Source organism: Lolium rigidum, chromosome 4, assembly GCF_022539505.1.
Source record: "Lolium rigidum isolate FL_2022 chromosome 4, APGP_CSIRO_Lrig_0.1, whole genome shotgun sequence".
Lineage (NCBI taxonomy): Eukaryota > Viridiplantae > Streptophyta > Magnoliopsida > Poales > Poaceae > Lolium > Lolium rigidum.
The window spans coordinates 250,438,309-250,446,660 of record NC_061511.1 but is presented as its reverse complement, the minus strand read 5'-3'; positions in this window follow the sequence as shown (position 1 = coordinate 250,446,660).

The following is an 8,352-nucleotide window of genomic DNA, read 5'->3' as shown; positions in this document are numbered from 1 at the left end:
TGTTGACAAGGGTCAAGAAATCCTCCGAGTATCCCTGCATTCCTTAGAAAATCATAGCATGGAAAAGTAGAAGCATTAGGAGGACCGTTGTCCTCTTCAGGCGCGAAGCTAGGCGCGAGGATGTCTTCATTGTATGATTGCCTAATCCGGGTGGCGGCCCTAGAAGGCCTCCCGGTGCTGGTTGTCCCCTTCTTGAACAACTCTCCAAATTTGAACTTCTTCATTTTCTGAAATTTTCAACAAACAATATAAAACTTGATTTGGTGACATAAAATTGAGGGAAACTACCATAGGAACTTGCTAGAGTACTAATCATGCATCAAAACTAGTTTCTACCACTTAGAACAAGCATGCAAGCTCACTAAACATGTTACCTACAGCAGCAAAATATTCAAGATATACTCAACCAAACGAAATTCTACTTGGATGGGTGGAGGAGTCACATACCGAAGAGCAAATGTGCCAAATTTCAGACGAGAAATCTGGGCTGAGCAAAGAGATCGAGAAATGCGGAGCTCTGGAGCAAAAACGCGAGAGAGATGAACTTGGTACGAGTTTTTCGGGAGAGAGAAGGTGCTGGGAGGAAGAGATGACAAAGTGGGGCAGAGGGGAGCCCACACCACATGGTGGCGCGGCCACCTCCTTGGCCGCGCCGGCCAGTGGTGTGGCGCCCTCTGGTGCCCCACAGGTCATCCTCTGGTGTTCCCAGGTGCCTCGTCGAAAAATAGGACCAACGGTATAATTTTCGCGAATTTTTGAAAACTTTGAAAAACGCACATTTCTGGGTATTTAGTTTATTATTACTGGCCAGGAAAATTTTTGAAATCTCAAATCAACTAAGAAACTTTGCAAATTAAAAGTGCTACAGCAACTAAAGCAAGTGGAGGAAGAAAGAGATGTTGTTTACCTCCTCTATGCATATAAAAGGTATTTGTTAACAAGGTTGATCAAGTCTTGCCACCAAATAAATTTTACATAGCATATGAAGAAATAAACCTCAAATCAATCATGTTACCTTGAATTGTATTGATATGGATCCAATAACAAGAGTTTGATATTCTTCTTTAGGCTCATATATGGGACAATCGATGGTTCCCACTTTGATAGTTCTCACATTAGAAATAGTATTAACTCCACACGCTTTCTCAATCCTCTTGGGGAAATAAACGGTATGTTCCCTATCATCAACATTGAAAGTAACCTTTCCTTTATTGCAATCAATAACAGCCCCTGCGGTGTTAAGAAAAGGTCTCCCAAGAATAATAGACATATTATCATCTTCGAGGCATTTCCAATACAACAAAATCGGTTAATATCAAGCGAGTTAGTAGTAACTTGAACAGGAACATTCTCACATATACCAACAGGAATAGCGGTAGATTTATCAGCCATTTGCAAAGATATATCGGTAGGTATCAACTTATCTAAGTAAAGTCTCTTATAAAGAGAAAAAGGCATAACACTAACACCGGCTCCTAAGTCACATAGAGCGAGTTTTAACATAATTATTCTTAATAGAACAAGGAATAGTAGGTATACCAGGTCGCCCAACTTCTTTGGAATTTTGCCATTGAAAGAGTAATTAGCAAGCATAGTGGAAATTTCCTCATTGGGGATTTTCCTTTTGTTAGTAACAATATCTTTCATATACTTTGAATAAGGAGGCAATTTAATAGCATCCGTTAAAGGGATTTGCAAGAATAAAGGTTTCATCCAATCACAAAATTTATTATAGTGTTCTTCTTCCTTTGATTTTAGTTTCTTAGCAGGAAAAGGCATTGGCTTTTGCACCCAAGGTTCTCTTCCATTACCATGTTTCTCAGTAATAAAATCTTCTTTAGTATACTTTTTATTTTTAACATGCTTTTCGGGTTCTTCTTCAACCTCTTCTTTATCAGGAGTATCATTCTTATCATTATCTTTATCATTATCATGTTCATTACCACTTTCAGTTTCAGCATCAGAAATAGAAATACTATTAGGATCATTAACATGTTCAGAGGATTCTACAATATTTTTATGTTTCTTTTTCTTTTTCTTCTTAGAATGAGCACTAGGTTCAATGCGTTGAGAATCTTGTTCAATTCTTTTGGGATGCCCTTCAGGATATAGAGGATCCTGGGTAGAGACACCACCTCTAGTTGTTACTTCATACGCATGTTTCTCTTTAGAATTATTCCCTAACAAGTCATTTTGCACTTTAGTGAGTTGATCAATTTGAGTCTGAATCATTTGAAAATGTTTGACAAGCATCTTAACATCATTGGAGGTTCTCTCCACAATATCATGCAATTGACTAATAGCTTGAGAATTTTCCATTAAATGATTCTCTACTCTCATATTAAAATTTTCTTGCTTAACAATATAATTATCAAACTCATCTAAGCATTGTGCGGGAGGTTTCGAATACGGAATATCTTCCCTAGTAAAGCGTTGAAGGGAGTTTACCTCAATCATGGATGAAGGGGGAATTATCTCACATATATCTTCTATAGGAGGTAGATTCTTCACATCTTCAGATTTAATACCTTTCTCCTTGAGAGACTTCTTGGCTTCCCTCATATCTTCATCATTCAATTTAATTAAACCCCTCTTCTTCACTATTGGCGTTGGAGTTGGTTCGGGCGTATTCCAATCATCATAATTCCGGCCTATTTTAGCCAATAATTCTTCGACGTCGTACGGAGTTCTTTTCCTGAAAACACAACCAGCACAACTATCCAGGTATGCCCTAGACTCAATGGTTAGTCCACTATAAAATATATCAAGTAAATCATGCTTTTCTAAATCATGGTCAGGCAAAGCTCTAATAAGAGAGCAAAATCTCGCCCAAGCCTCAGGCAATTTCTCCTCATCTCCCTGATCAAAATTATAAACTCTCTGCAAAGCGGCATGTTGAGCACTAGCAGGAAAGTATTTGCGGAAGAAAACAGCAAGAAATTCTTTCGGACTTTTAATAGAATTTGGTGGCAAATTATTATACCAAGTTTTAGCGTCATCCTTCAATGAGAATGGAAATATTTTAGCAACAAAGTAAGTACGCTTCTTAACATCATCAGAAAACAAGCTACTCAAAGTAGATAACTCAGTCATGTGTTCAACGGCACTTTCTTTTTCAGTACCACAAAAAGGTGTTTTCTCAACAATAGCTATATGAGATAGATCAAGAGAAAAATCATAATCTTTATCCCTAATGTTTATAGGAGATGTGGCAAATTTAGGATCGGGAGACAGTTTATATCTAACGAGTGTGTTACTGCAAGCAACTTTTTAATTTTTCTTGCATCGGTAGTAGCATTGCATTTTTCAATAAAATCATCATCAAGCTCCACATAATCTTCCTCAAGATCATCACTAAAATAATCAAGTTCGGGTGAACTAACGGGTGTAGTAGCATTAGGAGTTTCGGTATTTTCAATTTGTCTAGACTTAGCAATTGTAGCATCTAGAAAAGATCCCAATGAACCACTATCATCAAGCACGGCGAAACATTATCAATATTATGAGAGTGTTCAGATTCAGCGGATGTACCCGCATGCGAAGCATGTGGCGGTGTAACAAGTTTATCAATCACGGATGGTGAATCAAGTGTAGCGGAGGTACTCGGAATTGTACCTTTTCTTGTAGTGGATGGTAATATGGCGATCTTAGTATCGCGAGGTTTACCCATGATGGAGAATTTGCAGCGAACAATATTAATCCAAGTGAACTTCCAAATAAAGCTATGCTCCCCGGCAACGGCGCCGAGAAAATAGTCTTGATGACCCACAAGTATAGGGGATCGCAACGGTCTTCGAGGAAGTATTACCCAATTTATTGATTCGACACAAGGGGAGACAAAGAACACTTGGAAGCCTTAACAACGGAGTTGTCAATTCGATTGCACCTGGAAACGGACTTGCTCGCAAGAGTTTATCGATAGTAACGAGTTTTATAACGATAGCAGTAGTGAAATAACGACGACGGAGTAACAAAGACAGCGGTAGTGATTATAGTAAACAGCGGGATTAAAATACTCGTAGGCACGGGGACGGATGACGGGCGTTGCATGGATGAGAGAAACTCATGTAACAATCATAGCGGGGCATTTGCGAGATAATAATAAAACGGTATCCAAGTACTAATCAATCAATAGGCATGTGTTCCAATTATAGTCGTGCGTGCTCGCAATGAGAAACTTGCACAACATCTTTTGTCCTACCAGCCGGTGGCAGCCGGGCCTCAAGGAAAACTACTGGATATTAAGGTACTCCTTTTAATAGAGTACCGGAGCAAAGCATCAACACTCCGTGAACACATGTGATCCTCACATCACTACCATTCCCTCCGGTTGTCCCGATTTCTGTCACTTCGGGGCCATCGGTTCCGGACAGCGACATGTGTATACAACTTATAGGTAAGACCATAAACAATGAATATCATGATGAAATAATAACATGTTCAGATCTGAGATCATGGCACTCGGGCCCTAGTGACAAGCATTAAGCATAACAAGTTGCAACAATATCATCAAAGTACCAATTACGGACACTAGGCACTATGCCCTAACAATCTTATGCTATTACATGACCAATCTCATCCAATCCCTACCATCCCCTTCGCCTACATCGGGGAATTACTCACACATGGATGGGGGAAACATGGCTGGTTGATGTAGAGGCGTTGGCGGTGATGGCGGTGATGATCTCCTCCAATTCCCCGTTCCGGCGGAGTGCCAGAACGGAGACTTCTGGCTCCCGCGACGGAGTTTCGCGATGTGGCGGCGTTCTGGAGGGTTTCTGGCGACTTCGACCTCTCTCCATGCGTTTTTAGGTCGAGGCGAATAAGTAGTCCGAAGGAGGGCGTCGGAGGCCGGCCGAGGGGGCCACACCACATGGCCGCGCGGGCCCCCCTGGGCCGCGCCGCCAGGTGGTGTGGGGCCCTCGGGCCTCCACTTCAATTGCCCTTCGGCTCCGTTAGTTTCCTGGGAAAATAGGGCCTTGCATAAATTCCGAGGTTTTTCCCGAAAGTTGGATTTACGCACAAAAACGAGACACCGAGAGCAGTTCTGCTGAAAACAGCGTTAGTCCGTGTTAGTTGCATCCAAAATACACAAATTAGAGGTCAAACAATAGCAAAAGTGTTCGGGAAAGTAGATACGTTTTGGACGTATCATCCATCACTTTGGGGGCAGCAACAAAGCTCCTTGATAATATGATGATCAACTACTCTGAATGGCACACTGAGAGGGCTCCACAAGGTAAGAAGGTAAATTCTGTTGAAGAAACAGCCTCCTTGAATGATAAGATTGATGCTATTATGTCTATGCTTGTGAATGGTAGATTTAATGTTGATCCAAATAATGTTCCTTTAGCTTCATTGGTTTCCCAAGAAGAACATGTTGATGTGAACTTCATTAAAAATAATAATTTCAACAACAATGCTTATCGGAATAATTCTGGTAACAACTATAGGACATATCCTTCTAATAATGGTAATGGTTATGGTAATTCTTATGGTAATTCTTACAACAATAATAGGAGTGTACCCTCTGGTCTTGAAGCCATGCTTAAATAATTTATTAGTACACAAACTGCTTTTAACAAATCTGTTGAATAAAAGCTTGGTAAAATTGATATTCTTGCTTCTAAGGTTGATAGTCTTGCTGCTGATGTTGATCTTTTAAAATTGAAAGCTATGCCTAATGAAGATAAAGATATTAAGTCATTTGCTACAGGAAACGCTATCCAAGTTCGAATTAATGAAAATATTAGATTGATGGCTGAATTGCATGCTAGGTAGGAAAGAGAAGAAAACGAAAAACTAGCTAAAGAGAATAATGTAGCTAAAGTTTGGACTATTACCACCACTAGTAATGTTGATGCTTCACATGTTGCTAAACCTCCTACTATCAATGGTAAAATAATTGGTGTTGGCAATGTTTCTACTCCTAGTGCAAAGCGTGCAAAACTGCCTGAAACTGCTGAAACTGCTTGTGATAAAACTGCTGAAATTTTTCAAAATATTGGGGACAATGATCCCATTGCTGTAGGTCATAATGGTTTAGATTTTGATGATTGTAATATCTCTGAAGTTATAAAGTTCTTACAAAAACTTGCTAGAAGTCCCAATGCTAGTGCTATAAATTTGGCCTTTACAAAACATATTACAAATGCTCTCATAAAAGCTAGAGAAGATAAACTAAAACTTGAAACTTCTATTCCTAGGAAGTTAGAAGATGGTTGGGAGCCCATCATTAAAATGAGGGTCAATGATTTTGATTGTAATGCTTTATGTGATCTTGGTGCAAGTATTTCTGTTATGCCTAAGAAAATCTATGATATGCTTGACTTGCCACCATTGAAAAATTGTTATTTGGATGTTAATCTTGCTGATAATTCTATAAAGAAACCTTTGGGGAGGATCGATAATGTTCATATTACGGTTAACAATAACCTTGTCCCCGTTGATTTTGTTGTCTTGGATATTGAATGCAATGCATCTTGTCCCATTATTTTGGGAAGACCTTTTCTTCGAACTGTTGGGGCTACTATTGATATGAAGGAAGGTAATATTAAGTATCAATTTCCTCTCAAGAAAGGTATGGAACACTTCCCTAGAAAGAGAATGAAGTTACCTTACGATTCTATTATTAGAACAAATTATGATGTTGATGCTTCATCTCTTGATGTTACTTGATTCACACTTTTTGTACCTAGCTGAAAGGCGTTAAAGAAAAGCGCTTATGGGAGACAACCCATTATTTTACTTCTGCACTTTTGTTTTATATTTGAGTCTTGGAAGTTGTTACTACTGTAGCAACCTCTCCTTATCTTTATTTTATTGCATTGTTGTGCCAAGTAAAGTCTTTGATAGTAGGGTTGATACTAGATTTGGATTACTGCGCAGAAACAGATTTCTTACTGTCACGAAATTGATCAGCTCCGTATGTAGGTAACTCGGAAAAATCTGCCAATTTACGTGCGTGATCCTCAGATATGTACGCAACTTTCATTCAATTTGAGCTTTTTCATCTGAGCAAGTTAAGTGCCCCAGAAAAATCGTCTTTACGGACTGTTCTGTTTTGACAGATTCTGCCTTTTATTTCGCATTGCCTGTTTTGCTATGTTTGATGGATTTCTTTGTTCCATTAACTTTCAGTAGCTTTGTGCAATGTCCGGAAGTGTTAAGAATGATTATGTCACCTCTGAATATGTGAATTTTTGATTATGCACTAACCCTCTAATGAGTTTGTTTTGAGTTTGGTGTGGAGGAAGTTTTCAAGGATCAAGAGAGGAGGATGATACAATATGATCAAGAAGAGTGAAAAGTCTAAGCTTGGGGATGGCCCCGTGGTCCATCCCTGCATATTTCAAGAATACTCAAGCATCTAAGCTTGGGGATGCCCAAGGCATCCCCTGCTTCATCGACAACTTATCAGGTCACCTCTAATGAAACTATATTTTTATTCAGTCACATCTTATGTGCTTTACTTGGAGCGTCTGTTTGCTTTTATTTTTTGTTTTTGTTTGAATAAAATCGGATCCTAGCATTCTTTGTATGGGAGAGAGACACGCTCCGCTGTTGCATATGAACACATGTGTTCTTAGTGTTACTCTTAATGTTCATGGCGAAGGTTGAAACTGCTTCGTTCATCGTTATATGATTGGAAACAGAAAATGCTTCATGTGGTAATTGGTATAATGTTTTGAATAATTTGATACTTGGCAATTGTTGTGCTCATATAGATCATGTTTAAGCTCTTGCATCATGTACTTTGCACCTATTAATGAAGAACTACATAGAGCTTGTTAAAATTTGGTTTGCATGATTGGTCTCTCTCGAGTCTAGATATTTTCTGGTTAAGGTGTTTGAACAACAAGGAAGACAGTGTAGAGTCTTATAATGCTTGCAATATGTTATTATGTAAGTTTTGTTGTACCGGTTTATACTTGAGTTTGCTTCAAACAACCTTGCTAGCCTAAGCCTTGTATTGAGAGGGATTACTTCTCGTGCATCCAAATCATTGAGCCAAAAACTATGCCATTTGTGTCCACCATACCTACCTACTACATGGTATTTCTCTGCCATTCCAAATTACATTACTTGAGTGCTACCTTTAAAATTTCATTCCTTGTCTTTGCAATATATAGCTCATGGGAAAATAGCCTTAAAAACTATTGTGGTAAAGAATATGTAGCTTATGTATCTTATTTCTTATAAGTTGCTTGTTGAGCGGTAACCATGTTTCTGGGGACGCCATCAACTATTACACCCTTGTTGAATATCATGTGAGTTGCTATGCATGTTCGTCTTGTCTGAAGTAAGGGCAATTTTCATGATCAAATGGTTTGAGTATGCATATTGTTAGAG